The sequence below is a fragment of the Staurois parvus genome, unplaced genomic scaffold (assembly GCF_062004578.1).
Source record: "Staurois parvus isolate SC_StPar_1 unplaced genomic scaffold, SC_StPar_1.0 ptg000018l, whole genome shotgun sequence".
NCBI classification, from domain to species: Eukaryota; Metazoa; Chordata; class Amphibia; order Anura; family Ranidae; genus Staurois; species Staurois parvus.
In genome coordinates this window covers 15782967-15792845 of record NW_028317814.1, presented here as the reverse complement: position 1 = coordinate 15792845, position 9879 = coordinate 15782967, and positions in this window count along the sequence as shown.

Below are 9879 nucleotides of genomic sequence, written 5' to 3'. Positions count from 1 at the left end.
TACACGCCATTTGGCGTGCTCCCGCACATGCGCCGTTTGCGCTAATGCAGAGCGGCGCAGCAGTGCGATCTGTCACCGGCCGTGCACCTCGGACACGGCCGATGACAGATCCGAGTACCGGCTCCCGTTGCTGGTACCATGTGACCTGCTGTGACCAATCACAGCAGGTCACATGACAGTTGTATACAATGGATGGCTTCATTCATGATGCCATCCATTGTATACTAGTGCCTAGCTGTGAATGGTCACAGCTAATCACATGCACATGTCATGTGATTAGCTGTGACCAAATTACAGCTAAGCACAAAAAAAAAACTATGGTAACATTGTACTACTTTGGTCATAGTAAAATATGAAAAAAAATCTTAAAAAAAATAAAAAAAAATGTAATAAAAAATTAAATATAATAAAAAAAAAAAAAAATTTTTTTTTTTCATACTGTCACCAGTCAGTGTCCCTGTTCACCGCCATGCCAGTTATATGATGACACTGTACTGCACTGGCGACAGTATGTAAAAAAAAAATAGTGATTTTTTTCCGAAAAATTATGACAAAAAAATACAACTTCAAAAAACTCGCCATGCCTCTTATGAAGTACGTCGGACTGTCTACTCTGCAAAAAGGGGTCATTTGGGGGATATCTGTACTATTCTGACATTCTTGGACCTCAAGAAATTAGATTGGCTGTCAGTACTTCAGGATTGATCAATATTCAGATCTATACCATAGTTTGTGAACTCTATAACTTTCCTACAAACTAAAAAATACATCCTAATTTGGGTTATTTTCACCAAAGGCATGTAGTAGAATACATCTTGGCCTAAATTTATGAAGAACAATTATTTATTTGTAAACTTTTATAACAGAAACAAAGAAAAATGTGTTTTTAAAAAAATATTTTTGGTCTTTTTTTTGTTAATTTAGCAAAAAATAAAAACCCCAGCGGTGATTAAATACCACCAAAAGAAAGCTCTAGTTGTGTGAAGAAAATGATGAAATTTTAGTTTGGGTACAATGTTGTATGACCGCGCAATTGTCATTCAAAGAGTGAGAGCGCTGAAACCTGAAAATTGGCCTGGGCAGGAAGGTGTACAATTGCACGGTATTGAAACGGTTAACTGACAATTGCACGGTCATGCAACACTGCAACCAAATTAAATTTACATCCTTTTTTTCCCACAAATTGAGCTTTCTTTTGGTGGTATTTGATCACCTGTGCGTTTTTTTTTCTTTTTTGCGCTATAAAAAAAAGGCTGACAATTTTGAGAAAAAAACCTATATTTTGTACTTTTTGCTATAAAACATGTCCAGTAAAAAAATGTAAAAATCAAATTTAGTCATAAATGTCTACCAAAATGTATTCTGCGACATGTCTTTGCTAAAAAAAAATCCCAATACGTGTAAATTAATTTGTTTACGTGAACATTATAGCATATACAAATGGCGGGAAAGATACTGGGTTGTTTTTTTTTTATTATACTAATAATGGTGGCGATCAGCGACTTATGGCAGTGATCAGCGATTTATGACAGTGATCAGTGACTTATGGCGGGACTGAGGTGGACATTTTGACACTGGGGGGGAACTGACTTGGGGTCACTGACATCCCCGGAGACACCAATGCAGTGATCAGTGCAAAAAAAGAAAAACACTGACACTGTACTAATGGCACTGGGGAGGAAGGGGTTAACATTTTTTAGGTAATGAAAGGGTTAACTGTGTGAGGGGAGTGTTTTACTAGGGGGCGGGGGTGTGTGCTTCACGGGAACACGCTGATCCCGAGAGATAAACTCTTCTCTCAGGTTCAGCGTGCTCTGAACTGACAGAGAGCAGACTTGCAGTGTAAACACTGCAGCCATGCTCTCTTTCAGTGATTGCCGGTAATTGCCGGGACCCGGCGGGTAATGACCGGCTGGGACCTGGTGATGGATACCCGCTGCCGCGATCGGCGGGACCGGTAGGGCGGGCATATGCCTTGTGCCCCCTACTTGTTTTGCAGAGCACCGTTTAAAAATGGCGTTCTGCGCAGAGGTGCCACCCTGCCGCAGTAAAAAAAACTGTGGCTGGGCGGCAACCAGTTAAAGTGCACTCTATAAAGAGTTTTTTTCGCTTCGGCCACGTGCATGTTGGAGTCTGTGAGTAGCACATGGTGTTGGAGGGGATTTTGCATCGAGTTTTGGAACAGATCTGGAAAATTTTAATCATATCTCTGTAAAGTATTTATGCCTTTAAAGTTCATTTTATAAAGAGTTTTGAACAGATAAAACTTTTTTTCTTTTTTCTGACCTCAGGAACGGATTGTTTTTCAATGCATTTACAATTTTTTTTCACAATACAAAGCAAGTTTCCCCAGAATGAATTGTGCCTGGGAGGTTTATAGGGCCGGCCCCGTGCCTTTAAAGTGCACTTTATAAAGCGTTTTGAACAGATTACTTTTTTTTGTAACTTTTTTGTTACCTCCGGAACGGATTAATTGGTTTCAATGCATTTACAATTTTTTTTTCGCAAAAAGAAACAAGTGTCCACAGGATGAATTGCTCCTGAGAGGTTTATAGCTCCGGCCCCATGCATGCTGGAGTCTGTGGGTAGCACGTGCCGCCGAGTTTAGAGGTGTTGGAGGGGTTTTTGCATCGAGTTTTGGAGCAGATCTGGAAAATTTTAATCATGTCCCTGTACAGTATTTATGCCTTTAAAGTGCACTATAAAGAATGCATTCCTATGGGCAACTGCGTTTCGGCTTACAAATTTTTTGCAATACGAAATGTCCTGGAGAACGCATTAAATTCGTAAACCAAGGTACACCTGTATATATTGTACATTCATATCCGTCCGTAACCCTCAAGGGGTATACAATCTAAGGTCCCTAGCTCACATTCATACATACACATACCGGGGCCAATTTAGACAGAAGCCAATTCACCTACCAGCATATCTTTGGAGTGTGGGAGGAAACCGGAGTACCCAGAGGAAACGCACAGGGAGAACATGCAGACTCCAGGCAGGTTGTGCTGTGGCAGGGATTGGATCCAACGAACCTAGTATTGCTAGACAGAAGTGCTAACCAATTAGCCACTGGAGAGCCCTTAAAGGGTTAGTTCATAAAAAATTTACCATGCAATAAAAGGATCGCCAGTATTTTATAACACATTATTCAGTGGGGAAAAAGCTTACTTTAAAATGATTCTCTTATGGGTAAAGGGTGGCTTCCCTGAATGATTCTCCTATAAGAGAAGGGTGGCTTCCCCGAATGATTCTCCTATAGGAGAAGGGTGGCTTCCCCGAATGATTCTCCTATAGGAGAAGGGTGGCTTCCCCGAATGATTCTCCTATAGGAGAAGGGTGGCTTCCCCGAACTATTCTCCTATAGGAGAAGGGCGGCTTCCCCGAACAATTCTCCTATAAAAGGGTGGCTTCCCCGAACGATTCTCCTATAGGTGAAGGGCGGCTTCCCAGAACGATTCTCCTATAGGAGAAGGGTGGCTTCCCAGAATGATTTTTCTATAGGAGAAGGGTGGCTTCCCAGAACGATTTTCCTATAGGAGAAGGGTGGCTTCCCAGAATGATTTTCCTATAGGAGAAGGGTGGCTTCCCCGAATGATTCTCCTTTAGGAGAAGGGTGGCTTCCCCGAATGATTCTCCTTTAGGAGAAGGGTGGCTTCCCCGAATGATTCTCCTTTAGGAGAAGGGTGGCTTCCCCGAATGATTCTCCTATAGGAGAAGGGTGGCTTCCCAGAACAATTTTCCTATAGGAGAAGGGTGGCTTCCCAGAATGATTTTCCTATAGGAGAAGGGTGGCTTCCCAGAACGATTTTCCTATAGGAGAAGGGTGGCTTCCCAGAACGATTTTCCTATAGGAGAAGGGTGGCTTCCCAGAATGATTTTCCTATAGGAGAAGGGTGGCTTCCCCGAATGATTCTCCTATAGGAGAAGGGTGGCTTCCCCGAATGATTCTCCTATAAAAGGGTGGCTTTCCCGAATGATTCTCCTATAGGAGAGGGGTGGCTTCCCTGAACGATTCTCCTATAGGAGAAGGGTGGCTTCCCCGAATGATTCTCCTATAGGAGAAGGGTGGCTTCCCCGCATAATTATCCTATAGGTAAAGGGTGGCTTTCCAGAATGATTCTCCTATAGGCAAATGGTGGCTTCCCAGAATGATTCTCCTATAGGCAAATGGTGGCTTCCCAGAATGATTCTCCTATAGGAGAAGGGTGGCTTCCCAGAATGATTCTCCTATAGGAGAAGGGTGGCTTCCAACATGCGGCCCAGGGGGCCGGGCGATGGCCACATACGGCCAGGGGGGCACTCACTTTACACTCCTCCCCCCTTGAAGGCGGCCACTGGGAACCGATCATGTGACTGGACTGGAGCACCCTGAGGATAGGCAAATATATACATCTTCCTTCTACAGGATAGTTGGTATAGGTCAGGGGTCTCCAAGCTTTTAAACAAAGGGCCCATTTATGGTCTTTCAGACTTTAGGGGGGCCAGACTGTGGCCAACAGGAGTGGATATTTTACTGGCATCAGTGGGAGTAAAATCACATTCAGTATTAGGGGGGAGTATTAGTGCCCTCTCACTGGTATCATTGGGAGGAATACTGCCCCAGTATTGGTGTCAGTGGGAAAAATGGTGACCTATTTTGTTGGTATCAGTTGGCAGAATAATGTCTTATCAGTGGGAAAATTAGTGCCCCAAGGGCCACATAAAGGTCAGCAAAGGGCCAAACGCGACCCAGGGGCTGAATGGGGGCCAGCAAAGGGCCACATGCAGCCCCAGATGGGGCCAGCAAAGGGTCACATGCGGCCCCGGATGGGGCCAGCAAAGGGTCACATGCGGCCCCTGATGGGTGCCAGCAAAGGCCCACATGCGACCCTGGGGCCGGACAGGGGGCAACATGTGGCCCTGGGGCCGGAATGGGCAACATGCGACCCCGGGGCATGACAGGGGCCACAAGCGACCCCAGAAGGGGGCCAGCAATGGGTCACATGCAGCCCTAGATGGGGGCCAGCAAAGGGCCACATATGGCCCTGGGGCTGGACAGGGCCAACATGCAGCCCCCGGGCCAGCAAAGGTCCACATGCGGACCGGGGGCTGGACGGGGGCCACATGCGGCCCCAGTGCCGGACGAGGGCCACAAGCAGCCCTGGGGCCGGACGGGGGCCGCAAGTGGCCTGGGGGCCAGACAGGGGGCCGGACAGGGGCCACACACAGCCCAGGGGCTGGATGGGGGCCAGCAAAGGGCCAAAAGCGGCCCTGGGCAAGCAAAGGGCCACATGCAGCACCGGAGCGGTTTTGGGGGGAAACTAAGGTAACTGGCTGCAGAAATGCAGCCAATTAAGTTCCTCCAGAGGAGACTTAACAAGAGGCCAGACAAGGGCCACATGCAGCCTGGGGGCTGGACGGAAGCCACACGTGGCCCAGGTGCCGGACGGGGGCCACAAGCAGCCCCAGGGGCCAGAGGAGACTCAACAAGAGTCATGGAAGGGCCTATAAACATGACAATGCTCACCATATGGGGGCCAGAGGGGGCCACATGCAGCCTCGGGGCCGGAAGGGGTCTACAAGCGGCCCGGGGACAAGATGGGGGCCAGAGGGGGCCACACGTGGCCAGTGGGGCACATGGGGGACACATGCGGCCAGGGGGCCAGACGGGCGCCACACACGGCCTGTGGGGCAGATGGGGGAAACTAAGGTGACTGGCTGGAGAAATGCAGCCAATTAAGTTCCTCCAGAGGAGACTCAACAAGAGTCATGGAAGGGCCTATAAACATGATAATGCTCATGAACCAGAAAAATTGCCAGCTTGAGTGAATGTTCCCGGGGGCCAGATGGGGTCCACACGCGGCCCGGGGGCCACATGCGGCCAGGGGGCCAGATGGGTGCCACATGCGGCTCGCGGGCCGGACGGGGGCCACATGTGACTCGCGGGCCGGACAGGGGTCACACACGGCCCGTGGTGCAGATGGGAGCCACATGCAGCCAGGGGTCCGGACGGGGCAACATGCGGCCCGTGGGCCAGACGTAGGCCACACATAGCCCGGGGGCCGGACGGGAGCCACAAATGACCTGGGGGCTGGACGGGGGCCACATGCGGTCCGCGGGCCGGACGGGGGCCATATGTGGTCTGGGGGCCAGACAGGAACCACAAATGGCCCTGGGACCGGACGGGGGCACACTCGGCCACACGGCTTGATGGGGGCCACTTGGGGCCCTCAGTGCCAGCAAAGGGCCTCTAGTGTCCCGGGGACAGCAAACGGCAACATGCAGCACTGGAGCGGTCTTGGGGGGAAACTAACGTAACTGGCTGGAGAAATGCAGCCAATTAAGTTCCTCCAGAGGAGACTCAGCTAGAGTCATGGAAGAGCCTATAAACATGACAATGCTCCAGAAAAATGGCTAGCTTGAGTGAATGTTGCCGGGGGCCGGACGAGGGCCACATGTGGCCCCGGGGCCAGATGGGGCCACATGCAACCCGGGGGCCGGATGGGTGCCAAAAGCGGCCTGGGGGCCGGACGGGGGCCACAAGCGGCATGGGGTCTGGACGAGGGCCACATGCGGCCCAGGGGCCGGACGGGGGCCACATGCGGCCCAGGGGCCGGACGGGGGCCACATGTGGCCCGCGGGCTGGATGGGGCCACATGCGGCCCTGGGTCCAGCAAAGGATCACAAGCCAGAAAGGGGCCAAATGCGGCCCGCGAGTGGGACATGGGCCACAGGCGGCCTGCGGGCCGGAAGGGGGCCACAGGCGGCACGGGGGCCGGACGGCGGCCGCATTTGGCCTGCGGGCCAAATGTGGGCCGCATCCGGCCCGGGGGCCAAGTGGGGGCCACATGCGGCCCGCGGGCTGGACGGGGGTCATACACGGCCCGTGAGACAGATGGAAGTCACATGCAGCCCGGGGGCTGGATGGGGGCCAAATACGGCCCACGGGCCGGACGGGGGCCACATGCGGCCCAGGGGCTTGATGGGGCCACATGCGGCCCCTGGGTCCAGCAAAGGATCACAAGCCGGAAAAGTGCCAAATGCGACCCGTGAGTGGGACATGGGCCACAGGCGGCCCGTGGGCTGGCAGGGGGCCATAGGCGGCCTGGAGGCCGGAAGGGGGCCACATGCGGCCCGCGGGCTGGACGGGGGTCATACGCGGCCCGTGAGACAGATGGAAGTCACATGCGGCCCGCGGGCCGGTTGGGGGCCACTTGCAGCCCGCGGGCCAGACGGGGGCCAAATTCGGCCCGCAGGCCGGACGGGGGCCAAATGCGGCCCACGGGCTGGACAGGGGCCACAGGCAGCCCCAGGGCCAGCAAAGGGCCCCCTGCGGCCCCCAGGGTCAGCAATGGACCACATGCAGCACTGGGGCGGTTTTGGGGGGAATGTAAGGTGACTGGCTGGAGAAATGAAGCCAATTAAGTTCCTCCAAAGGGCCACAAGCAGCCCCAGGGCCAGCAAATGGCCACATGCGGCATTTGAGCGGTTTCAGGGGGAAACTAAGGTGACTGGATGGAGAAATTAAGTTCCTCCAGAGGAGACTACACAAGTCATGGAGGGGGCCGGACGGGGGCCACATTGGCCCGCGGGCCACACGGGGGCCAAATTCAGCCCGTGGGCCGGACGGGGGCCAAAGGCGGGCCAGAGGGGGCCAAAGGCGGCCCGGGCCCGGACGGGGGCCAAATGAGGCCCGCGAGCCGGACGGGGGCCAAAGGCGGCCCAGGCCCGGACGGAGGCCAAATGAGGCCCGCGAGTGGGACAGGGGCCACAGGAGGCCCGCGGGTCAGACGGGGGCCAAATGTGGCCCGCAGGCCGGAAGGGGGCCACAGGCGGCCCGGGGCCAGCAAAGGGCCACATGCGGCCCCCAGGGACAGCCAAGGACCATGCGGCACTTGAGCGGTTTAACCACTAGCCGACCGCGCATAGCCGAAAGACGGCTTCACCGCGGCCGGCCAGTTCTGAGTGGACGTCATATGACGTCCTCCCAGAACGCGCTCTCCTGCGCGCCCCAGGGGGCGCGCACCCGGCGATCTCCGTGATCGCTGTGTCCTACGGACACAGCTGATCACGGGATGTGGTGAAAGGCCGATCCCACCGGCCTTTTACCTCGTGATCAGTGGTGTCCAATGACACGCTGATCACAGGAAAATGCAAGTGCCGGTTCTCGGCTACACTTTCCTCACGCTGTCAGATCGTGAGGAAAGTACTGCCGAGAACCGGCAGTTGTCAGAGCGGGGATCGGCACCGATCATCAGGGCACTGATGATCAGTGCCCTGATGATCGGTGCCCAGCAGTGACCCCCGCAAGTTCCGATAAGCAGTGCGCCCACTAGCCCCGCCCACCCATTCCCAGCAGTGCCCCCACCTGTGCCCAGCAGTGCCCCCACCTGTGCCCAGCAGTGCCCCCACCTGTGCCACTCTGCAGTGCCACCTACCTGTGCCCAGAAGTGCCACCTACATGTGCCCAGCAGTGCCACCCACCTGTGCCCACCCACCTGTGCCCACCAGTGCCACCCACCTGTGCCCACCAGTGCCACCCACCTGTGCCCACCCACCAGTGCTGTCCACCAGTGCCACCCACCAGTGCCACCCACCAGTGCTGCCAGTCAGTGCCACCAGTCAGTGCCCAGGGGTTGTGCCAGTCAGTGCCGTCAGTCAGTGCCCAGAAGTGATGCCAGTCAGTGCCGTCTATCAGTACCCATCATCAGTGTCACCTATCAGTGCCGCCTATCAGTGCTGCATATCAGTGCCGCCTATCCGTGACCCCTAATTAGTGCTGTCTATCAGTGCCGCCTATCCGTGCCACCTCATTAGTACTGCCTATCAGTGCCCTTTAGTGCTGCCTATCAGTGCCCATCAGTGCCGCCTATCAGTGCCCATCAGTGCCGCCTCATCAACGCAAATCAGTGAAGGAGAAAAAATACCTGTTTGAAAAATTTTATAAAAGAAACAAATAAACTTTTTTTTTTTTTCTAATTTTTTGCACTTTTTTTAATTTATAGCGCAAAAAGTAAAGCGCCCAGTGGCGATTAAATACCACCAAAAGAAAGCTCTATTTGTGAGAAAAAAATTATCAAAATTTCATATGGGTACAATGTTGCATGACCGCGCAATTGTCAATCAAAGTGCGGCAGCGCTGAAAGCTGAAAATTGGCCTGGTAAAGAAGGGGGTATAAGTGCCTGGTAGGCAAGTGGTTAAGGGGGAAACTAAGGTGACTGGCTGGAGAAATTAAGTTCCTCCAGAGGAGACTCAACAAGAGTCATGGAGGGGTGCCGGACGGGGGCCAACCGCGGCCCGCGGGCCGGACGGGGGCCAAATTTGGCCCACGGGCCGGACGGGGGCCACTTGCGGCCCGCGGGCCGGACGGGGGCCGCATGCGGCCCGCGGGCTGGTTGGGGCCACTTTTGGGCCGCGGGCCGGATGGGGGCCAAATGCGGCCCGCGGGCCGGACGGGGGCCACAGGCAGCCCCGGGGCCAGCAAAGGGCCACATGCGGCCCCCAGGGACATCCAAGGACCATGCGGCGCTTGAGCGGTTTAAGGGGGAAACTTAGGTGACTGGCTGGAGAAATTAAGTTCCTCCAGAGGAGACTCAACAAGAGTCATGGAGGAGGGCCGGACGGGGGCCAAATGTGGCCCGCGGGCCGGACGGGGGCCAAATGCGGGCCGTGGGCTGGTTGGGGGCTACTTGCGGCCCGTGGGCCAGTCGGGGCCAAAGGCGGCCCACGAGCCGGACGGGGGCCAAAGCTGGGCCGGGAGGGGCCAAAGGCGGCCCGGGCCCGGACGGGGGCCAAATGAGGCCCGCGAGTAAGACAGGGGCCACAGGAGGCCCGCGGGTCGGACGGGAGCCACATGCGGCCCAGGGGCCGGACTTTGCCCAAAAGTGGACAGCGGG